The sequence below is a fragment of the Macrobrachium nipponense genome, chromosome 10, assembly GCF_015104395.2.
Source record: "Macrobrachium nipponense isolate FS-2020 chromosome 10, ASM1510439v2, whole genome shotgun sequence".
In the NCBI taxonomy this organism is placed as follows: Eukaryota; Metazoa; Arthropoda; class Malacostraca; order Decapoda; family Palaemonidae; genus Macrobrachium; species Macrobrachium nipponense.
Window position 1 is genome coordinate 73,897,991 of NC_087204.1, and position 17,471 is coordinate 73,915,461.

Sequence of the window (17,471 nt, forward strand, 5' to 3'; positions counted from 1 at the left end):
TTAGTCTAAATCTTGGGATTTGAAGGAGGGTGAGGATGGACGGCATGCCACTCACCCGTAAAAAACTCGAGTACCTGACGTGTCGAGCGAGGGGAAAGTTTAATGTCAAACCCTATCCTCAGTGCCGGGTCTGATCTCGACGGACATCATGACGCCTTAGCACTGGTATGATAGGGTGTAAATATCCAGTAAGTTTACCCTAGGACGACCCTAATTAAAGGGACGACCCGTCCTCTAAGTGTGACTCCATGGTGGGTATGGGGAATATCTGGATGAATTAACTTTTTACGTTATATGGCAACCACCCCTATCTCTGCTGATGACCCTATGCTTTTGTCAAAGGACTTGCCCACGGAACCCGAACTTCAGTCAGTCATGGTCGGTCCCCATGATCAATGTAGTACCCTGGGCGAATGACAGAGGAACACAGTTGACGACCCAAAGCAATGCGAGAAGATTATACGACCCAGGAAATCTCAGCAAAAAGCATCTGGCTCATTCCAAAGTATTGTCACACTGGAACCATTTGCCATGAAGAGAAATAAGAAGTATGAAATAGCTCCTGGGGTCTTTGTACCCAATTCTTTTAATAAATACCTTAATTTAAAGCTTGAAGGTGACAATATAGATATTTTTCAAGTAAACAGAGAAATAGTGAAATGTTGTGGCAGACAACCCAAAATAACACCTCAAAATGGAAATATGCTTTTAGTAGAAAGCATCTCCCCAGAGGAGAGCATTAAGTTGATGGGATTGTCAGACCTTGCGGGAGTTACGGTTGAGTGCACTCCCCACTCCAGCCTGAACTCCAGCAAGGGCTTGATTTATGCCCCTCAGTTGATGGCTTTCTCTGAGGAGAAACTTTTAACAGAATTAAAAGACCAGGGTGTAATAAAGGTGGACAGGATGACAAGGAAGGTTGATAATGGCAGAATACCTCAGCCTACCTTAATATTAACTTTTAATACTTTGAGACTTCCAGAATATGTGTCTGCAGCCTGGTATAGGTTTAAGATAAAACAGTACATCCCAAGACCCCGAAGGTGTTTCCATTGCCAGCATTTTGGACACACCCTACAATCGTGTATCCAAATTGCAAGAAAATCCTGCAGTCTGTGTCAACTGTGGAGAAGATGAGCATGGTATGTGCACCAGGGAACCGAAAATGTGTTTTCACTGTGGTGAGGGACATGCATCATCATCTCAGCAGTGTGATGTATATTTACTCGAAAAAGAAATCCAAGCAATCCGAGTAATAGAAAGAACAAACGTTTAAGGAAGCACGAGAGAAAGCCAAAGCAAAGACTGTAAGACTGGTCTAAGTTTTGCTTCTGTAGTAGCAAAACTTAGAAAACCAAAAGAAAGAGACAAATAAAAAACAACCAAAGTTAAGAGCACAAAAGGAAAATCAAAATAAAGAATCATTAAAAAGACAGCTAACTGAATCATCCGAGTCAACTGATGATGAGAATGTAAAGACAAGGTTCACTAGAACCAACAAGAAAGACACAAGTATGGAACTGAATAAAATTGAAGTGTCAGTAGAGACACACCCTCCACCATCTGCCTCATTGGAGGCAAGGCCAGTGGTTGCTGGTCTGGTGCCAGCTTCTGTTGGTGCCAATTCCTCTTTGGAGGACAAACCAGCAGATGCTGGTCCCCGGTGCCAGTCCTCACTGGTACTTCTGCTCATTAGAGGCAGAGCTGGCTACTGCCAGCAGTACAAAGACTCTTGAGGTGGTCCCTTTAGAGAACACCTCTGCTCTCTCCATCTCGATAGAAATGGAGAGCAAAGAAACTAAGAAACCCTTCAGTGTCAAAGACATTGAAGGAAAAGATGTTGGCTCTACGAAGGCGATAACTCCTCCCAAGAAGCCAACAAAACTTTCCATTAAAATGCCTTCTCCTAGTAGAAAAAAGAATCTCCCAGTCTTGTCAAAAGGAAAGGAACCCAACAATGTTTGGTCCCTAAACATGAATAAATTCACTTCCATTATTCAGTGGAACTGTCAGGGACTGCGAGCGAAGTATGAGGAAGTGAAGCTTTTGATCTATGAGCACTCTCCTGTAGGGTATGTTTGCAGGAGACTATGCTAGGTGAATATACCCCTTGTCCTAGGGAATATGTTCACTATAGAACTAAATTTGATCTAGAAGTGGGAAATCATGGTGGATCCCTCATCTACATCCGTCGAGACACTCCACACTACGAAGTGAAACTAAATACTCCACTTCAAGCTGTGGCTGTAAGAATTAATTTAAGAAGGAAATACACTTTATGTTCCCTTTACATTCCACCCAATAGCCATGTGTCCCAAGGAGAACTTGGAATATACTTAATGCAGCAACTACCAGAGCCATTTCTTCTACTTGGTGACTTCAATAGTAGACATCCATTGTGGGGAGATGTAACATCAAATCAAAAAGGGAATATGATGGCATCTATAATAGAAAATGAAGATATAGGTCTTCTTAATACTGGAGAACCTACCCATTACCACATTCAGACAGGCACTGTCTCCTGCATCGACCTCTCAATATGTAGCTCAACTGCAGTGTTGACTTTAGTTGGAGAACAAGTGATGACTGGCATACCAGTGACCATTCTCCAATTGTGATGACACCAATGATGGTCCACCTATCCCGAGATCGCCACGATTGGTGCTTAGAGAAAGCAAATTGGAGTAAATTCAAAGACTTGAGTGAGTTGGAAGGGGATGCAAAAGATCTCCCAAGTGTAGATGATGCCATTGATCTACTCAATGGAACATTGCATACTGCAGGTCTACACTCAATTCCTCGAACTAAGGGACTATTCAGGAGACGGCCAGTACCGTGGTGGTCAGAAGACCTAAGGCTGTTACACCGAGCTACAAGGTCATCATTGACCAGGTGCCGTAGACATCGCACCTTGGACAATGTCATAATTTACAAACAGTGTAGGGCACGATTTCGAAAAGCTATGAAAGCTGCCAGAAGACAAGCATGGCCGAATATGTATCCTCTATTAACAGCAGAACACCAGTCTGTAGCATTTGGAAGAAAATAAGAAAAATTCAGGGTAAATTTACACCCAATCCTCCTCCAGTACTTAAAGTGAATAATACTCATGTCACTGATGCCACAGAAGTTAGTATACATTTTCAGAACACTTCGCTCGAGTCTCTGAGAAATCAGATAGTTCCCCAGGACATAATTTCAGAATGATGGAAGAAACAACAGGTACTTGACTTTTCAGCAAAGAAAGCTGAATCATATAATATGCCTTTTTCTGAAAGGGAGTTTGACTCTGCTTTATCTAGGAGCAAGAACACTGCCCTGGTCCAGATGAGATTCCTTATGAAATGTTTAAACACATTTCGAAGAACACAAAACTTTTTATAATAAGTATTATCAATAGAATATGGGATGAAAGCAGCTACCTACCATATGGGAATTAGCTACCATGTTACCGTTCCTTAAGCCTGGAAAAGATCCCCTGTGTGCAGCAAGTTACCGCCCCATTGCTTTAACTTGCTGTTTGTGTAAATTGATGGAAAAAATGGTAAATGTAAGATGATGTGGTATCTAGAGCACAAATAATTCTAACACCTTCTCAGTGTGGTTTTCGAAAAATGCACTCTACCCTGGACATCTAATACTTGCAACTTGAAACCTCTGTCTGTGAAGCCTTTGCCTCCAAACAACATCATGTGACAGTGTTTTTTGATATAGAAAAGGCATATGACACTGCTTGGAGACATGGGATTCTGAAGACTATGCATAATGGTGGTCTAGTGGTAAATTACCTTTATTTGTGAAATCCTTTTTACATCGTAGGTATTTTAAAGTTAAAGTTGGCAGTACTTTATCAGAGAAAAGGTGTCAAGAAAAGAAGTGTTCCCCCAGGGCAGTGTTCTCAGTGTAACACTTTTTGCTCTAGCCATAAACAGTGCAGCTGTCATTCCAAGAGAGGTTTTAAAGACACTGTTTGTGGATGATTTGTCAATATCCTTTGCTGCCACCCGGATGACTGTGGCAGAAAAGAAAGCTACAATTAACAATAACTAAAATAGTAAGTTGGGTGAGAAACAGGGTTTTAAAATCTCTGTAAGCAAGACTACTGCCGTCCCACTTCTGTCGGATCAGGGGAGTGCATCCTGATCAGACCCTCTATTTGTAGGCGTAGAATCCCATGTGTAGAACAAGCACACTTCTTAGGCCTAGTTTTTGACAGTAGATTGACTTGGGCGGTCCCCCATATCAAACATATAAAAGCAAAGAGCCTAGAAGCTCTACACATCTTGAAGGTGCTTTCTCACACCAGTTGGGGAGCTGATAGAAATCTTTTACTAAGGCTTCATAAATCTTTAATCTTGTCAAAGCTGTCATATGGTTGTGAAATATATTCTTCAGCTTCCTCATCTAACTTAAAACTTTTAGATTCAGTACATCATTCAGCTATTCGTATAGCCACAGGAGCTTTCCGTTCGTCACCAATATCTAGTTTGCTAGTTGATGCAGGAGAGATGCCTCTTGAACTCTATCGCCAGTCATCATTACTTCGGTACTGGTTTAGAGCGCAAAGACTCCCCAAATCTCAGGCATTTGCTGTGGCAAATAGAAATATTTTTAATGGTTTTTATGAAAGTCATCCAAGGTATCCCATTCCTTTTAGCTATAGAATAAAACAAATTTTAGAGGATACAAATATTAAAAAATATCCCATTATTCCCTTTGTGTATCCCAGTACTCCTGTCTGGAGGTTACCGGATGTGAAATTCTGCAGGTACTACAGTGGAGCAAAGAGAAATAAATCTGATGAGGAAATAAGGGCAATATTTTTAGAGCATGTATCAGAGCATATAGATACATGTTTTATATTTACTGATGGCTCCAAGTCCAATGCCGGCGTTGGATATGGAGTTTTAGCCAATCTTTTAACCGAAGAGGTGCACTTCCTTCTATTGCCTCAAACTTTACAGCTGAATTGTATGGCATCCTAGTAGCACTGGAACATATTGTAACACTCCCAGTGTAGCTACACAATATTTTGTGACTCCAAAAGTACCTTACAGTCCCTGGAAGTCTTTAATACTGATCATCCCTTGTGTTGAAGATCTTGCAGTGGATCTTCTTAGCACCAAAATAGAGGCAGCATTGTTTCATTTTGTTGGGTTCCTGCCCATGTGAACGTATCGGGAAATGAAGAGGCAGACAAGCTAGCCAAATCAAGCAGCGCAAACTTTAGTACCGAGAAAATGCCCTGTTCCATATCGTGATACATTCTTTGATATATGGAAATCTATCCAGTATTTATGGGCACTTCAGTGGGACAGAGTAGGCCCCAACAAAATGAAAGAAATTACTAGACAGACACACCCTTGGAAATATGACCTAATACCAAGGAAGTGGGAGGTTGTATTGTGTAGATTACGTATTGGCCATACACGTTTAACTCACGGCTATCTGATGGATGGGGAGAATGAGCCATTCTGTGATGATTGCTTAGTTCCACTGACTGTTAGGCATTTGCTGGTTGAGTGTCCCAGTCTAGTGGAACTTAGGAATCGTTTTTTAGCTTATAGTAGTGAAGCAGGTGGTAATTATAGCATGCCAAAACTGTTGGGAGAAAGCATGTGTGTTAATAACGTTTCTCTTTTATCAAAGAAGCTGGTCTTCTCAAATATTATCTGACAGCTGTGCTGTCTTAGTATATACTTTTTTCCCTTTTGGTTTTGTTTTATATTTTATTCAGATTAATTAACAATTCTTTTTATTAGAATTTTATTTGATCAGAATTTTTATTCTGATTTTTTATCAGATTTTTTTTTTTTTTAAATCAAATTTATATGTATCTCTTTTAAAGATAAAATTCATAATATATTAAACAAGATTTTAAATAACGTTAAAAGATCACACTTAGCATTCGGCGTCGGTGACCCTGGTAGTTGTGACGCCAGAAAACCTACAATCAATCAATCAATCAATCAATCCTAGCAGAGTATTCTTTCATCAAGGATCTTTATCTTCAGCCTAACACCACCCCTCTCCTCCAGCCATGGACCAGCAAGTGATATCGAACTTCAAGAAGCTGTATACGAAACATCTTTTCAAGAGATGTTTCGACATCACCGATACCACAAATCTCACCTTGCGTGAATTTTGGAAGGAGCATTTCTATATCGTCATATGCATTCGACTCATCGATCAAGCTTGCAGGAGGTTTCGAGACAAACCTTGAATTCTTCGTGGAAGAAACTCTGGCCTGATGCCTTATCCGCCCGAGACTTCAAGGGATTTGACGTGGGCGAAGCTGATGCAGATTCAGAAACAGTTGACGATCCTGAAAATGTTTCGCAACCAGATCTTGACGAGATCGTTGCTCTTGGCAAGTCCATGGGGCTGGTCGTTGATGAGGACGACATCAGTGACCTTCTTTGAGGAGCACCAAGAGGAGCTTACGACGGATAACCTGAAGGAGTTGGAGGCTATTGCAACATAACGTTGTTCAAAAGAGTTCTCCAGCAGCGGCGAGGAGGAGGAGGAGGACCCTATGACAACGGTAGAAATTAAGGATGCTATAGCTGCCTTTCATAAAGTGCTAATCATTTGTAGAAAAGAGACGCCCCGAAAAGGCTTACACAGGTCGTATGCTCTCGCAGTTCCATGATGTTTGCCTGAGCCCTTTAGTAGGAGTAAGCAAATAGGAAGATCCAAGTGATAACGAAAAAACAGTCAAAAGTGGTGAAAAAAATGTAAAAATAAAAAAAGACAAAAAAAAAAGAAATTTAATTTCAAAGTTTTTTGTTTTTTGTAAAGTTAGTGTTTATGTTTTCTGTCCATTTGTTAATGTTTTTGTTTTGTAAAGTTTAGTGTTAAATGTTTTCTGCCATGTTTTTAATGTGTTTCATAAAGTTAACCCTCTTACGCCGACTGGACAAATTTTACGTCGACATTTTTTGTCTCCCGTGTGCCGACTGGACGTATTTTACGTCGACTTACAAAAGTTTTTTTTTTTAAATTCGCGGAAAAATACTTATAGGCCTACCAGCCTAAAACTTTTGAATCACGCGCCTTGGGGGATGCTAGGAGTTCACGGATCAAGGTGTTGTTTTGTTTTACAATCGTTACGCAGGCGCGCAAGCGCGAATTTCTTTCTTGCCGCACTAAAAAGTATCTGACACATCTCGGAAATTATTTCGTCACTTTGACTAATTTTTGTACCATTGTAAATTAGCCGTTACATGAATTATTTATATATGAAAATGTGCGCATTTTATGTAGAATACAACAATAAAATACTCATGATTGTAGCTTATATCAGTTTTGAGATATTTTCATATAAATAACGATAATTGCCAAAATTTCAACCCTTCGGTCAACTTTGACTCTACCGAAATGGTCGAAAAAACGCAATTGTAAGCTAAAACTCTTTCTATTATTGTAATATTCAATCATTTACCTTAATTTTGCAACTAATTGGAAGTCTCTAGCACAATATTTCGATTTATGGTGAATTTATGAAAAAACTTTTTCCTTACGTCCGCGCGGTAACTCTTCCGAAAAAAATCATACATGCGATTGTGGTAATGTTTGCACCATTTTAAAATTAGCCTTTATATAAAGTTTTATATATGGAAATGTGTGCAATTTCATGCACAATACAACTAAAAACAACAACCCCTGGATGTAGCTTTTATCAGTTTTGAGATATTTTCATATAATAACGATAATTGCCAAAATTTCAACCTTCGGTCAACTTTGACTCTACCGAAATGGTCGAAAAACATAATTGAAGCTAAAACGTTTATATACTAGTAATATTCAAGCATTTACCTTCATTTTGCAACAAATTGGAAGTCTCTAGCACAATATTTCGATTTATGGTGAATTTATGAAAAAAATAACATTTTCTTTACGTCCGCGGTGGTAACTCTTCCGAAAAAATCATACGTGCGATTGTGGTAATGTTTGCACCATTTTAAATTAGCCGTTACATAAAGTTTTATATATGAAAATGTGCGCAATTTCATGTAGAATACAACAAAAAATAATTGAAGGTTGTAGCTTTTTTCTCATTTTGAAACATTTGCATATAAATCACGATAAATAGAAAAAAAAAAAAAACCACGTTCGGTCAACTTTGACTCTACCGAAATGGTCGAAAAACGCATTGTAAGCTAAAACTCTTACAGTCTAGTAATATTCAGCATTTATCTTCATCTTGAAACAAATTCGAAGTCTCTAGCAAAATATTTGGATTTATGGTGAATTTAAAAAAAAAATCTTTCCTTCCCTCCGCGCGCGGATTCTCCGCCACAAATCTCCGAAATACGTACGTCCCATTCTCGGAATATTTGCTCCGTTTCATATTAGGCATTTCATAGAGTTTATATATTGAAAGATGTGCGCAATTTCATGTAGAATAAAACGAAAAATATTTGAAGGTTGTTAGCTTTTCTTATTTCCGAAATAAGTGCCTATAAAATATATATATATAAAAAAAATTCGACATTCGGTCAACTTTAACTCGTCAGATATGTCGAAAACTGCAATTGTAAGCTAATACTCTTACAGTATAGTAATATTCAATCATTTGTCTTCATTTTGAAGAAATTGGAAGTCTCTAGGACAATATTTAGATTTATGGTGAAAGTTTTTAAAAAAATATTTGTTTACGTCCGCGTGTTACGAATTCATGCATTATTTTGTGATAATATTTCTCTGTGTTGCTTTTATCGTTTTACAATGTGTTTATATACCAAATGATTGCAATTTAGTGTGCATTACAACGAAAAAAAAGTAACTTGGTACTTTAACCATTTGCACACAGCGCGATTTGAATACAATTATATATGAAATTTCGTTTTTGCGCTATCATATATTGCATTATTTATATATGATAATGATAATTTTTTTCATTTCTGATGGTTGCATACTAAACTTCAGGCAATGACAAAAAAAAGGAGCCAAAATGAACTCTTAATCTTAAAAACTAAGCGCGCTGTGATTTTTAAAAAAAAAATATTTTTTTCCGCTTCCGCGCTCACTCCAAAACCCCTCTGGCACACGGGAAACAAATTTTTATTTACCGCCTCCGGGCGTTAAGAGGGGTTAAGTGTTCATGTTTTCTGCCATTTGTCCTCCTCCTCTGTCGCCTCTTTCGGAGATCACCTCACTCGAAAGGTAAGGTTCCACATTTTACTACATACGTATGTACGTACAGTATTTCTTGTACCATGTACACTAATACACTTTATTTACAGGTATGTAGTACATATTAGTAGTATATGTAGTTTAAGTTAGTTATTGAATGGTCCAAATTGTATTTCATTGTTTATTGGTCAATTTAGCTTTATTATAAAATTTACTGGGGTGTTTTGTAGGGCTTGGAACGAATTAAGCAATTTACATGAAAATGTGGTTTTAAAATACGAAAAAATCAGGTTACGAAGGCTGGTTCGGAAACGATTAATTTCGTATCCTGAGGCACTAGTGTATATAGGTGACAACATTGTTCATTTTATTCTGGTCTACACCAAGGGAGGGCACATTTTTTTAACTTTGTCAGCATACTGTGTACTTCCTCCGCTACAAAGTTCATACTAATGTAGATGTAACTCTTGGCTATGCTGCCATGCTCACTACAAAGTTAAAATGCTAGCATCTTTCTAGTTCAAAGTAAATACGTACTTAATGTTTTGGAGTAGCAGATGTCCATGTATCTCCTACAATGTGGAATCTGCTATGTAAATTCTTGGCAAGTTCCTTATAAAAATTAAATTTTTATGATAAAATAAAGTCTTACAGGCAGTCCCCGGGTTACGCCAGGTACGGATTACATCATTCCAGGCGTACGGAGCTTGCTTCATGGCACTGTTGACCACAATTTTCAGTGCCATAAGTGGATTTACAGCACCTTTACCTGCTTTACGGTGCTGTAACCTGGACTTACAGCACTGTAACAGCACTGTAAATGCTATTTATTCTCATTAGAATTATGAGGATTTTGGGTAACTTAAGGCGATTTTTGGCTTACAGTGCCCTGCTGGGAATGGAACCTCCTCCTTAAACCTGGGGACTGCCTGCATGCACTATATGTACTTATCAAGTAATTACATAATTGGAGGCCACCCTTCTCCCCTTGCATGGACATTAGAGCGTGAAATTAATTGAGCTCTCTGCTTAGTTACTCCTCTCAGTCCCTGGAATGTGTGTGGTCTTGACACTACACACAAACAACAGAAGCACCAATGCGCTAATTTTGAATTTTAAGCTGCTGTGGTTAGGAACCAATAGCTATGTAATTAATTAGTGATTATATATAAAAACTTTATTTTATTACAAAAAACTGTCATGTTAAATTTAGAGTTATATGTTACCCCACAATCTACATGTAATAAAAATAATTCTTTTGTTCACAACAGTGAATTGTGGTGGGCAGATCCTGTGGAATGGCACAGCATACGAGGAGCACAAATGATTATATTGATGAAGATAGTATCTATTGGTTTTGACCCTGGATGCATCAGTTCTTTCATCTCATCCAAGTCTAGTTGAAATGGCAGGTTATATCATGAATCCTGGCACCGTTATTTTTGGACCATGGATATCTCTAGATTCTTACAGGAAGGTGTTGCAGCCTTTATCAATTGTAAGTATTAATAAGTTTTTTAATGCTGTACTTTTAGTTTAAGGTCCATTTTTTTTTTTTTTTTTTTTTTTTTTTGCTTGAGGTTAATGAGTGCATATCCATTACCTGTAGGCATTACTAAAGGGTGTTTGCAGCATCCATTGGCCCTTAGCTGCATCCACTTTTTAGCATTTTAGTTACCTCTATTCAAACTTTCTTTCTTCCAGCTTGCTGTCCAACGACTTTAGCTCCCTCTTTTCACTGTATATTAAGTGCTGAATGGCTGAAAGTGCCTCAGTGCTAGGTTTATAAGCTAAATTTCATAAATCAGATCATTATATGAAAGAACATACGATTTGGTAAACCACTCTGGTACTCTCAGATACATCTGCTTTGTTAACTGTTCTTTAGGACTATCAATATGGATGTAACAATATATATGTGGTATATAGTATCTAGTAATTTTAATGTATCCATATTTTATAAACTGGAGGCTGCATTAGGAAGCTGCACAGTTCATCACATTGTTTCTGTATTCAGATTTTGACTTTGTGTTTTAATATCATACGTACATCTGTTCCATGGTCACAGAAATTTGATCCCAAGTTGATTACCTGTCTTGATGTTATCTGTGTTGATGCTTTTTACAAAGAACTGCTTGTCAGTTTAAGCAATGAGTAGCAATGGCAGCAGTGAATAGTAAAATCTGTATTTTAAAATTATTCTTATGTTTTATGAAGTCTATGCAGTGTTCTGAATGGTAACTAAATAGGCGTTTATGAAAGTTTGGGCAGTAAACCTTCAGTTTCATTATACTTGTGGTTAACAACAGGTCTTCTGAAAATCTGTTGTCCTGATTCCTGACCAGGTTTGGATACTAGGCTAGCTGTCAGTTTTACTGATTTTTTGGTCTATTGAGGTGATTGTTTCATGAGATTCTTGATCTCATTGCTTTTCCCAGGAATGCTGATCAGTGATTTTTACAGTCTAATTTCTTAGTTGTTGAAGTGTCATTTTGTATTTAGCTAATATCATTATGTATTAAACTGATTAGTTTCACTTTTTACTAAATTAATTAGTTAGGAAATTATGCATTTTAAATCGTTGAAGTTCTAAGAATTACATATTAATCTGCAATGAAATTTCTACAAAATATGTTAATTCTAAAATTTAAAAATATACCTTTCTTAAAGATAATGTATGAAATTTTCATTCATTGATTTCACCTTTGATAAATTATTTGATAATCAAGATCTCTGTGCTTTCTCTTCAGTTTTGGAAGGTGGTAAAAAATCAGTAAAAAATCTCTAAAATTGATTATTCACTCTGTTATTTGCCATTTAGGTCCTGTTTTATATCTAATTTTCAAATTCAATGCAAATATGCCATGGTGTACCTGGTATAGCAGAGCAGTCTCCTAATACAGTACTGAATTAATGTGTATAGATACACATGCAAATAAATGCTTTTCATTCTATTTAATTTTCAGAACTGATGCTGATTGCAAATATTGTTAGTAAACTTGTGGCCAGTGCAATTTATCTCCTTTTCTCCACTTGCTTTGTCTCATGGCTGGTTCCTGATAACCTATCCAGGTATGGTGTCAAGAAGAGTTTTGTGTTCCAAAGACATACGTACTTCTACTTAGACTGTTTCCTCAATTATCAGAGCTGATTCACCTGAGGTTTCTTCAGCTAATGGAATAATGAATAATGAACAGTAGACAAACCTAGGCTGGTGATGAAGGCAAACATTCATGATATTCAGTAGTTTCATTTAGGTATATAAGAATGTAAAAAAGAAAGTTAACCATTTAGTGCATTGAAATGACAATGCAAAAAAAATTAATCTTGTCAAAAAATAAAGATTCTCTAAATAATTACATAGTACAGTACTGTAATCTATAATGCTTTCAAAACATGAACTTACAGTGCAGAAGTTTATTGCTCACTTTGATTCTCCGTTCATCTCCATTCATGTAGTACTTTATTACTCATTTACTGCATCATTTATCTTGTTCTACATAGTACACTGAATAGTAATGGATGACTGTACTATGTGGGAGTATGTAGTAATCAGAAAAGAATACTAAAAATAGCTCAGATTTAGAATGGTTACTTTACAGAATGTAGTTGACTCCTTTTAATTTTAGATACATACCTCTTTTCATTCTTTCTCTTGATTTAAAGTTTCTGTATATCTTATCTTTCAATATTTAGTGGAAAGTGTGTTTATGTATTGTCAATGATTGACAGCATTAAACAGGGAGTAGAACTTTGGACATATGCTGCTGCTTGCTTGTAATTTATGTACCCAGTAATACTTCTGTTACATATATCTTCTGAAACAAAAGGAAGAGTGCATGGAAACCATAGGAGTTTATTAAATACAAATAACCAGATTGCTAGTACAGTGCCCCCCTTTTATGCATGAATAGATTCCAGAACCTACCTCAGAAATGCAAAATCTGCAGAAATGCAAAACCTGTGGAATGCAAAATCCACAGAAATGCAAAACCTGCGGAATGCAAAATCCGCAAAAATGCAAAAATCCCCTCTAAAATGCTTATAGCTGGCTAATAACTGTCAAATACCTTGTAACCCTGAACTAAAATTCTTATAACTGCCCATTTTAATATTTCACTGCAGTGACGAACCAGCCAAATATCTGGTTACTACACTTATCTAGCAAAAAAAATTGTTACCTCACAAAAGCCAGACACCTGAACTATCATCACAGATAAAATACGACTGATTACTCTAAAGGCAACAGTTTTTCCTTAAAAACTTATTAATCATGCAAGAAATCAGACTAAGTTCATTAAAACAAGTGTGGGGTAATCATATATGAAATTAGATTAATTAAAGGGCATCACTCCAACAACAACTTTAAAAGTCTAAGTATTTCCTGGTTCTAACTCACTTCAATAAATTTGAAGGAAAACAGCACAATTACCACTCTATATTTCTACCTAAAGAATATTATTACTGGTGGTCAATAAGGAAACACTGTAATAGAAATTTAAATACAAAAAGATTTATTTTTAAATTCAAAATTTCTAAGTGAAATTTACAATCTCAGGGAAATTTATTATTATTTGAAGACAACACAAAGTTTACTTAATTCTTGAATTAATCGTTAAACAAAATAAAATAAAAATGAACTTACTAAGAACATTAATTAATCAAGAATTAAATTATTTAAATAAAATTGAAACTGTTAAGCTATAATTAATATTTGAAAAGAAATCTAAGTATAAATGCAAATCACCCGTAATTCCACAAATGTTAAATTAAATCAAGTATGCAACACTAGATCATTAAGAAACACCTCAGTTATTCAAACAAAATGTGAATTCAAAAATACATAAACACACAATGTGGAAAAATACCAATAATGTAAAAACACTAAGAAAACATTAATCACACAGAAGATAAAATAAACACTTCAAAAGAATTAAATACAGAATTCAAAAAATTTGCAGTGTGTAAGAAATGAAATAATTTACCTAACCACTGTAGTAAATGTTTTTTAAGTGCACTAAAACTTGTAAAACACATTACCTGTTACCAGTTTTTCCTTTTTGCTACAGCTTCTAAATCAGTGGTACCCAACCTGGGGGCCGTGTCCTCTAGGGGGCGTCAGCAATTTCCAAGGGAGGCATGAGCCCTTGGGAAAAATGAATAAAAAATTCTCTAGTTATATTCGTCATTCTCTTAAGGAACTAATATTCACAAGTTTATGAAAAAATACAACATTATCGGCTTATAACCTTACTTTCCTATAGTTTACTACCCTAGTTAAGGTTGTTGGGGCTTACAATGTTTTGTAATTATTGACCTCCCTGCCTATCCCTCGAAACCCCTTGTTTTTTTTCTCATTTTTTTTTTCAAAAAATTCTGGGAGGGAATTTTACTTGCCAATATGCAAGGGGGGCGTGGAAGGAAGGACCGGGACTCTTTGAGGGGGTGTGGTCATATAAGGTTGAGAACCACTGTTTAAAATTCACTGTACTCTTTCACAGGCACTGTTACAAAAACACGTTTACATTTTGAGAGAGAAGACTGGTTAGCCTGCACGGCTTCCAGAAATACAACTAACACAAGTTGCGTCTAATATCAGTATGACCCTCTCTTCTATGGGAACTAACTGGTCTGCGAAATTCTACCCCAAAATGGCTGAATGACCTCAAAACATTTTGGGGCGTGACACTGCTACAATCTTAATAATTCTCTTTCAAAAACGAGAAAGAGAGAGAAAGTGGGATTACAACTATAAATAATCTTTATTATTACATGGTTTCAAAACATAAAATTTTGTACATGAACTTTCCTGTCAGATATATACTTAGCTTATGTCTCTGACGTCACGACAGAATTCAAAACTCGCGGCACACGCGACAGGTAGGTCAGGTGATCTACCTTACCCGCTGCTGGGTGGCGGGTGTAAGAACCAATCCCACTTTCTTGTCCGATTTTCTCTGTCGCCCGGCCTGACAACACCTGTTGTTAGGTCCTCACGATAGTTGGATTTATTTTCTTGTTGCCGGATTCTTTGGACTGACTTTTTTGGTGAAGTACCTTTTCCGTGGCTTGGCATACGCTATTTTGGACTGGTTTTTTTGGATTTTTTCTGGATTTTTCTTGTAATGGCTGATTCTGATGTTAAAAAATCTACCATGTTTCGAGTGTGCTCTGTGAGTGAATGTAAAGTGAGGCTACCTAAAGCATCGGTAGATCCTCACAATGTATGTATGGGCTGTAGAGGTAATGAATGTTCTTTCAATAACCCGTGTAAGGAGTGTGAAAGATTGGATGAAGATGGATGGAAGTCTCTTTCTTCCTATTTAAGGAAGTTAGAGAAAGATAGGGTCCGTAAGGCTTCTTCAAGAAGCTCCAGTAGATCGCGCATTAGCGAACTTGAAGTAGAGAACCCTGCTGTAGAACTAGTACCTTCTCCAGTTTCAGCCCCTGCTCCAGCATCGAACCTGAAGATTCGCATTCGGAGGTGGACCCTCCATGAGGGCCACGATTCATAGCATGGAGAGCAAATCGCTCTTTAGAAGGTAAGAGTGATAGTGCCAGTGAATTGTGCAGCTGCGCTAGTGCAGTGGAGGGTGCGTCTGACTGGCTCACTAACACTTCCAGGCCTCGACCTCTTCCAGACTCCCAGACCCAGTGTAGGAGGAAAGTCAACAGCCGCAGGAAGGTTAGGGAGAACCCCCACAGGTCAGGCGTCCCCTCGGCAGATCCTGTTGTACGTTCCCAGGCTGCCTTGGATCGAGCCAAGAAAGAAGTGTTGTGCCAGTGCTTCTCTTCGTCATCTTCGCCCTCTCCTAAGCGCGGATGGAGCACCTCGGAAGCCTCGCGCCCTCTCAAGAGAGCCTGGAAGGCGACCTTGCGCCCTTTCCTCCAGCCCTGAATACTTCTCGGAAGAGCCTGAGGTAGAAACCAAGAGATCCAGGAGATCGCAAGAGCCCTCTTCTCCTTTTCACCCTCGAGCCTCTTCCCCAGTTGAAGCTTTCGAGAGGTCACCGGCGCGTATCTTAGCAGGTCTGCAGGTGCAGATTTTGGCTCTGGCGGACTCCTTGGCAGGGAGTTCTCACCGTCGGAAGGACGTCTCGCTCCCGGTGAAGAAGTCTGAGAGGGACCGCGTGGATATCTCGCCTCCTGCAGGAAGGTACCAAGAGCCTCGCAGCTGCTCTTCTTTTGATCAAGAGCATGATAGGAACTACTCTCTGAGTAGGCACTTTTCGCCCCTGAGCAGGCGCCAAGAGCCTGGGAAACTTCTCGTGTTGAGCAGGCGCTCTTCTCCTGGTAGCTGCTCGTCCAAAGTCAGACACATGGAATAGGACAGACGTTCGCTTCAAGCAGGCGCTCTTCGCCAAGGATCCGTTCTCCTCCTGTCAGGCGTCAAGAGCCTGACAGGCGCCAGGATCCTAGTAAACACCAGGAGTTTGGTAGGCGCACCTCTCCAAGCAGGCGCTCCAGGAAGCCGCTCTCCCTTGGACAGGCGCTTGGAGCCTGGTAGGCGCATTTCACCCGACGTTCGCTCTTCGCTAGAGACCCTCTCTCCTCTCTCTCCTCTTGGCAGACGCCGAGAAGCTAGTAGGCGCCCAGAACCCAGTAGGCACCGATCGCCGAGCAGGTGCCCTTCCCCAGGTAGCCGCTCCCTCTGGACAGGCGCACAGAGCCTCGTAGGCGCTACCCGTCTGGTAGGCGCTCTTCGCCTGAGAGCCTCTCTCCCTGTGGCAGGCGCCAAGAGCCTGGCAGGCGATCTTCTCATGGCAGGCGCTCCCCCACTGGGCACGGCTTTAGGACATGACAAGCACGCCTCTTCTAGTAGGCGCTCTCCTAGAAAGAGCTCTCCGCCAGGCAGGCCACTCTTCGAAGGATAAGCGCCCTTCTTCTGAAGAGGATCAAGAAGCAACGGATGAAGAGTGACCAAGGATTCTTCGGTCTCGTCATACAAGAGGCTTACAGACCTCCTGTTGCAAGAATTTGGAGATGCCCTTTCTGCTGTTGCTCCTCCTTCACCCTCCTTCTTTGTTTTCGACGGCGAAGACAACCAAAACTTCTTCGTACGTCAAAATGAAGCCCACCATCTCGATGAAGAAGGCCCTTAAAGGTTTTGGCGATTGGTTGGTCTCCAAGGAGGAGAAAGGAAAGACCGTTTTTTCTTTACCGCCTTCCAAGCTGACGGGAAAGATGGGCTTTTGGTACGAATCAGGGGAGCCTTTGGGCCTGGGTTCTTCCCTCATCCGCAGACTTGGACTTCTCTTCATTGGTGGATTTCGCTCGTCGCTCGGCTCTTCTTTCAGCAAAGACGACGTGGGGAATGAGTGAGTTGGACCACC

At 39.0% G+C, this 17,471-nt stretch overlaps 1 protein-coding gene across 1 annotated transcript in view; it reads right to left on the minus strand.

Moving 5' to 3' along the window:
* The window catches only part of LOC135224006 (protein-serine O-palmitoleoyltransferase porcupine-like), a 388,932-nt gene that overhangs the window by 256,263 nt on the left and 115,198 nt on the right, over nt 1-17,471 (minus strand). The gene's annotated exons all lie outside the window — the stretch shown is intronic.